We start from the raw sequence: 7231 nt of genomic DNA, 5'->3' as shown, positions 1-7231 counted from the left end.
TTGTGGATATTCTTTTTTGATTTTATAACAAAACTTGACAGGTGGCATCTTCTTAGGGTTGGTTGTAATGTGGAATCTGAAGCCTTATCATTAAGTTTGAATGGATCTTTTAACCCATGTGCATTTGGTAAATAGGTTGGCATATTGGTCCACGGAGGCATTCAGCTTTTCCAAATATTGAAACATTTCAGTATATAATGTCAAACAAACAGGAAAGAACATTCATTAATACCATCACCAATCTCATCAGAATATATCTCATCAGAAATATCTCTAAGTATTAGGGACACCTGGGTGGCTCTGTTGGGTGTTTGCCTTTGGCTAAGGTCATGATCCCAGGGTCCTGAGATTAAGTTGGCATGGGGCTCCCTGCTCAGTAGGGAGCCTGCTTCTCCCTCTCCTCCTGCTTGTGCTCTCTCGCTCACTCACTCTCAAATAAAAAAAAATAAATAAATAAAATCTTTTTTAAAAAAGGAAATATCTCTAAGTATTGCAAAGCTGCAAGTTCATGAAGTCTCCTAACTGCTAATTTTCACTTGAAAGCTAATAATTCATCATTGTAAACAAATCCTCTCAATTATTTTCTTTGAATTGTTTTTTAGACAGATTTCTTTGATTTTTGAGAAAAATCTCTGAATATATCATAGTTTTACCTATTTGTGCTTTCAAATAAAAATGATGTTCCATGAAAACAAAACATCTAGATCAGTTTGCAAGTCAAAAGTCATCCAAACACTTTTCTTAGACAATCATCCTATTTTTATACACAACTGAAGTGCTTTTTCTGCACTTAACATTTATTCATATGGATTATTAAAAAGACATGTACTTAAGGGTAAGAGCTAATAAAGTGATTTTTTTTGTTACTGCATCATCAAGGATATTCTCAAATAAGTCAACAACCACCCCCGCCCCAGCCCTATATGTGACCCCTATGAACACAATGAGGGCGAGTACCTCTTGATATACTGCCTTGATCCATAAGAGGAACCAGCAGTTTTATCTACTGTTTTTGCACCATCAGCCTTTTTCATAACAAATAAAAGCCTTGATATTATTAGGAAAATAAGTTTGGCTTCACATACATTGAAAATGTCTCAGGATCTCCATGGATCTGTTCACCACACTTTGAGAACTGATGTTCTAAAGTATGGGGATTTGAAGGACAAGAGACCAAGCTTGCCTTGGAAGTTTTGAACTGAGTCCTCAAGCATATGGCAGGTTGCGAATTAATGTTGGTTGAATGGACTGGAGAATCCATAATTGTATAAATATTTGCTTAATTGAATGAGTGCAGTGATGTGGGTAAAAATGGTGGAGAGAATATGATCTAAAGTGGAGAAAGCATGCTTTTTGGAATCAGAATCTGCTTTAAAGGTCTGGCTTTGCCACTTAGCAGCTGTGGGGTTAATTCTGCAGAGCCTCACTTTTACCAGGATAATGATATATAGATTATGACCAAGAAATTAAATTGGGACTAAATGAAATTATGTGTATAAAAGTCTTTTAACAAGTGCAGTCTACCCCCTAACATGGTGTTTGAACTCAAAAATCTCAAGATAAAGGGTCACACACTCTACCCATAGAACCATCCAGGTTTCTTTATATGAATAAAGTCTTTAATAGAGTTTTTGGTTGTATACAGGTAGAGAAAGCATGGAGACTTTAAAAATCAGTTTGTGATATTTCAAGGGTAATATCTCCGGAGACATCAGTGGGAATGTAGTCAAATTGACAGGTAGGTAGGGACCATGGACATACTATTTAGTGAGTCTACTTCTCCAACAAAAGAAGCTGTGGACGGTAAAAGATCGGCATCTCTGAAGAGAAGACGATCTAGATCAATAGGGAATGAAGAAAATACTGGCCACAGGTCAGTTTTTTAGTAGGAACAGCAGAAATTCCAGAAATTACATGATTCATTTAAAATCTAACCAGAGGTAAGCTCTCACCGCCTTCTTAGCGCAGTGGGCAGCGCGTCAGTCTCATAATCTGAAGGTCCTGAGTTCGAGCCTCAGAGAGGGCATGTGTTTTTGTCTCGAAGCTTGTTCACCTCACCTCATTTTCACAGTCGACGACAACCTTACTTTTAGAGACCGGGGGGCATCCTGAGGGCTGCGCTCACTGCGCCTGGGATGTGGTTGCTCCTGTCCCAAATCGAGAAGGTGACAATCTGTGAGATGCGGGGAGTTCCCGCAGCAGGTGTTCGGAGCCGCATTCCACCGCGCTCTGCCTCCTGCCGGGGAAGTCCGGGAAGCCTGCGGGTCGCGAGAAACCGGGAGGAGGGGGGTGCGCGGGGGCGGGGGCGGGGGCGCGCCACCCCTGTGCGGGAACTGCCAGAGGCGCCGGGAGGAAATCCTCCACCGAGGCTGGGAGGAGGCGCAGGGGCCGCGCTAGTGCCTGGAGTTCAGGCCGCGCCTTCCCCGGCGGCCACCTGCCGAGCTGCATCCCAGCGCCGCGTGCACCTCGGGGTCCTGCTTTTCCCGTCTGTTCTCAGTTTTAGGGGCACGTAGAAGACGGGGACATAGTGGATATCTTTGAAGCGTAGTGAATGGGCTCTTTCTGCCCTTTTTCCTACGTTTCCGCCCACACTCGGCAGGCCCCGCGATATTCTGATCGACCCGACCCTCCTAACAGACCGCTTGTGTCCGACAGGGGACACAGGGGAAGCTGGGTGGGGGTCCCCGCGGCCTCGGAAGGGCTGAGAGAGGGAGGAGGTCCGGGCCAGGAGGGGTCCTGGGGCGCCCGCAGTGCGCTGTGCTGGTGCAGTGTGCCAGGCGCCCCGCCACCCCCCCCCCCCCCCTTACCAGCAGTTGTGAGAAGTTAATTTTAGTGGTGACAGCACCTCTCCGCTCCCTGGATCTGGGATTTACATGCGGGATTAGCCTGGGGTAAAGGAAGCTAATGTCGTGGGCCTGGAGAAGCTGGACTATTTATAATATGCGGGGGCAAGGTCTCCAGGCAGATACTGGCTTGCAGAATGGAGTGCAAAGTGCCGGACACTCAGGCAAAGGAAGGTTACGACACCCAGTGGAATTTATAGAAACTGGATTCACTCAGGTTAGGACACCCAGTGGAATTTATAGAAACTGGATTCACATGGAAAGAAAGGAAGGAAGAAAGTGTGGGGAGGTCTGTCAACTCAGTGCTAACCCACCTGCCCGGGACCCCATGGCCTCCCTATTTCAACTGTAAGACCAGTCCTGAACAATAGCTTCTGAAAACCCTTCAAAATTAGAGATGGAGACAAAGAGGCCATTGTCTGTGCCATACACAGAACCCAGATAGTTTCCCCTCTTTTGTTTTAGAGGCTCCCAGAGATGGAAGCAAATATGCAACAGCTTCCCAAGCAAAAAAGCAATTCCACCCCGACTGTTGTCAGAACTTACTGAGGTTTAGACAGTGGGAGGGAAGGGACTCACTGGGCAGTGGGACACTCTGCCTTTGGGCTCTTTCTCACAACCTTTTCACGGCTTCAACATGAGCCCAAGCCCCAAGATATCTGAGGATGATGCAGGCGGCATGAGGAGGTCCTGTGGCAGGAATCACCCTTGGATAATAAGACATTATCATGGCTTTCAGATCCACAAATGCCATGTGCACTTGACTTTTAAGGCCACCAAACTGGAGTGAGGATGGAATAACCGCCTACCATCCCAGAGGGTACCCAGGGCGGGAGCAGGAGGACCAGCCATGGCTCTGTTGTCTACACAAGTTCCCAGGCCCATGGAAGGGAGCGTGGTCCATCTGGGGAAGACCACACCAGGAACTGCCTGGCTAGTTAATACAGGTATTCCAGAATTTCCTTCCATATTTTTCAAAGTTATGATTGTCAGCTGACTGTTGTGGCTGACACCGTGGCTATCTGGTAGCTTTGGGGTAGGCCATTCTACACTCTCTGTTTGCACATCTGTTCCCAGCATGTCTAGTCCACGTGTAAGTGGAAAGATCATGTCTTTTTTTTTTTTTTTGGAAAGATCATGTCTATGGGAAAAATTATCATTTATATGTAACTCAAGATAAACACTTTTTTGTTTGTTTGTTTGTTTGAAATGCCAGTTAAACACTCTCTCCTTAGATGTAAAAAGGAACCAGGTGGGTTTTTTTGTCTTTTTTTTTTTTTTTAACTAGCTGAGCTTAATTGGTGGAAAGAAATCAAGTTTCAGCTTTAATTTTTGTTGCTACAAGAGCCATTTGGAAACAGACAGGGACCATGCAGTGTCTGAAGACTGTCATTCAGGCTTCTGCTTCTCACTCTTCCCCCAACACTACTGCTGGTCTGTTGTGCTTCACACTATCCCTACTCCATCTCCTTCATAGGTAAACCATCAGCCCCCCTGGAGCAGCAGCAGCGGGCTTTCCCTGGAGATCTGGGGGCTGCATGCTGTTCCCTTGGCTCAGTTCTCAGTCACTCTGATGGATTCCAATTCTGAGTTTCACTACCCAGCAATCTCACTTTCACTGCATATTCCTGGCAACTAGAGATCTCATCCCACAAATTCCATACTAACTGAATGAATAAATACACTACTTATGTGACTTAAATAAAAGAGAGGTTGATTGATCTTTGAGGACTGGGACAGACTGATAGAAACTTGATCAAAGGCCGGGTCGATCTGCAGAATGTCTCTTGTCCAGGAGCCGAGACTGGGAGGAGACGTGAGTGCAGTATCTCTAGGGTGAATGGCAGCTGTTGGATTACCAGCTGATCTTCTTGCAGCTGCAGTCAGAGCAGCAGGGCTAAAGCCCCATCTCATTACAGTTCTGGGTCTGCAGGGGACATGACAGGGGCTGAATTCTGTTACCTCCCTTAGATCCCTATACCCCAGCAGGCCCTAGTTGATCTTTTCTCCACAGAGTGCCTGAGCAGCAGGGGAAGTAAATGCTGGGCTTGAGGTTTCTGCCGCCTGAACTTCTTTACTCCTGTGAACATCTATCTGGCCCTCAAATTGCTAAAGCTTCATGGGAACCACTGAGGCTGCCTGCTTCAAATTTCCCCCTTCCCTCACAACTCCAGCCCAGTCTGATCCCTGCTCTCAGCCTTGGGCAGGTAAAAAAGTAAGACGTGTCATCGATGAGACTCGGGATCAAGATTACAATGACCCCATGATGCTTGTGTGGCCAAGTGGGTTAGTTCTTGACTCTTTATTTCAGGCTTGTGAGTTCAAAGCCTGTGTTGGGCTCCACCCTACTTAGAAAAAAAAAAAAAGAATATGATGAATTTTTGCTTTTTCTTTTTAGCCTGTGTTGGGCTCCACCCGACTTAGAAAAAAAAAAGAATATGATGAATATTTGCTTTTCTTTTTACCCTTTTGAAATAATAAACTTGTAGTGTAGAGATTATTGGGGCAGTTACCTTACTTTTAAATTTTTTATTTTTTTGAATAGATAACAATTTAACACAGTTCAATATTCAAGAGGTTTTCCAAAGGGTGACAATGTTCCTGGTGTTCAATTCTGTCCCCTGAAAGCAATCAAAGTTAGCAAATGCTTATGTATATTTCCAAAGATACTTAAGGAATGTACGAGAAACTATCTGTGTAGCTAAGTGTAATTTTATTTATTTATTTATTTATAAAAGATTTTTACTTTTTTATGAGAGACACACAGAGGCAGAGACATAAGCAGAGGGAGAAGCAGGCTCCTTGCGGGGAGCCCAGTGCAGGACCTAGGACCCCGGGATCACACCCCCAGCCGAAGGCAGACGCTCAACTATGAAGCCACTCAGGTGTCCAGCTAAGTGTAATTTATGTATCTGGTCCCTTGCTACATGGTTTGTGAAAATCTGCTTTTAACAATAGACCTTGGATCTGTTTGTTTTTTACTTTATGCTCCTCTTTCCCCTTTCAATCCCACTAAAGATTCTATTTTATTCATCTACCATATTTTGTTTAACTGTTCTCATATTGATGGGTCCTTAGGGGGTTTCTGGTCCCTTGATGTTACAAACAATGCTACGATTATTATATTACGCACATTTTTTGGCATATGTAAGGGGATATGTGGCATGAATTCCTAGAAGTACAGTTGCTGGGTTAATTTTGAGAGATTTGCCAATTGTGCTCCAAAAAGTGTTGTACTAGATTTGGAGGGAATCACAGGTGAAGTAAACTAACCCTTTGTGGTCAGGGAGGAAAATAGATCAGGTTTCTCAGAGACTGATATTTATTTACATGAATGACAATTCTCAGATAAAGTGTCACTTGTTCAAATGGCCCAAGATTTGTATGGGCACATTTTGGGGCAGGGAAGATGTACAGCTCCTTGCTGGTGGGACTTGTGAAGTCCCAGAAACATGTAGGTCCTGGGGTTATGGTAAGACAAAGAAAAGATATTCTGCCGGGGGGGCTCCCCCCAGCCCCTCCCACTCCCGTTGCTCCTGTGCTCAGAAGGGGCCTGCGCCTTTCTCTCTTCCTTCCAGGACTTGTCCCACTTTTCCCTTTCACAGTCTTCACTGAGTCTTCGTGTCCACAGAGGCCTGATAAGGCCAGGAACCCAGAATGCCTCTTCCATCCCTTGGGCTGTCCAGTTCCAGATAGAGTCTCAGGCTGGATCCAGGGTCAAGTCCCAGGGAGCCCCTGCCACGGTCCATCAGAGGTCAGTTCAGATGGGTCTGCGGGGGGGGGGGGGGGGGAGGGGGACCTGGGGTGAAGGCTGGTGGGGAGAGGAGGTTCTCAGTAAGAGCAGACAGAACCCCAGATGCTGACTGCATGAAAATTTCAGAGACACCTCAAAATGTAAGAGAAAGAAAAATAGAATTGAATACATATGAATAAAGGAATAAAATACAATTGATTTGCTGTGTTCTCAGAGGTATGCTGTGAACACACACACTTTGCTTCATGGCCTTGGCCACAAGTCCACGGAGCCGGTGCCACGCAGTTAGAGGCTTCTGACTCTCTTTTCTGTCCCCTGTCCCTTAGAAGCTGGACTCCTGGAAGGAATGACTGGAAATTGAACATTGTTCTAATCAGAAAACTAAAAAAGAACATTTGTTCCTGTCCTTCCCTTTTCTTTCCTCTTCTTCTCAAGGTCACGCTTGTAATTACGTTTTATTGGCTACAGAGCCAAACAATTTAGAAATGGGCATTTTACGCACAGGCAAGGTCCCAAAGGCATGAAGTCATCAGGAATGAAGGAGAACCAACAGGTGGCTAATGCATAGAAGGGAGAGCAGGGTGACGTTCTCGAAGGTGAGAGGCTCTGAGCACTTTGTTGTCTGCAAAAGGGC

General features: G+C 45.3%; 1 non-coding gene across 1 annotated transcript; it reads left to right on the top strand.

Annotated features, from left to right (window-relative positions):
• The first annotated feature begins 1953 nt into the window (after positions 1–1953).
• TRNAM-CAU (transfer RNA methionine (anticodon CAU)) lies at positions 1954–2026 on the top strand. Its single transcript has one exon. It is a non-coding gene; the product is annotated as a tRNA-Met (tRNA).
• Positions 2027–7231: the final 5205 nt, after the last annotated feature.

This window comes from Nyctereutes procyonoides, unplaced genomic scaffold, assembly GCF_905146905.1.
Source record: "Nyctereutes procyonoides isolate TBG_1078 unplaced genomic scaffold, NYPRO_anot_genome, whole genome shotgun sequence".
Lineage (NCBI taxonomy): Eukaryota > Metazoa > Chordata > Mammalia > Carnivora > Canidae > Nyctereutes > Nyctereutes procyonoides.
Note: the sequence above shows the minus strand (reverse complement) of the source record. Positions and strands in the feature narration are given on the sequence as shown.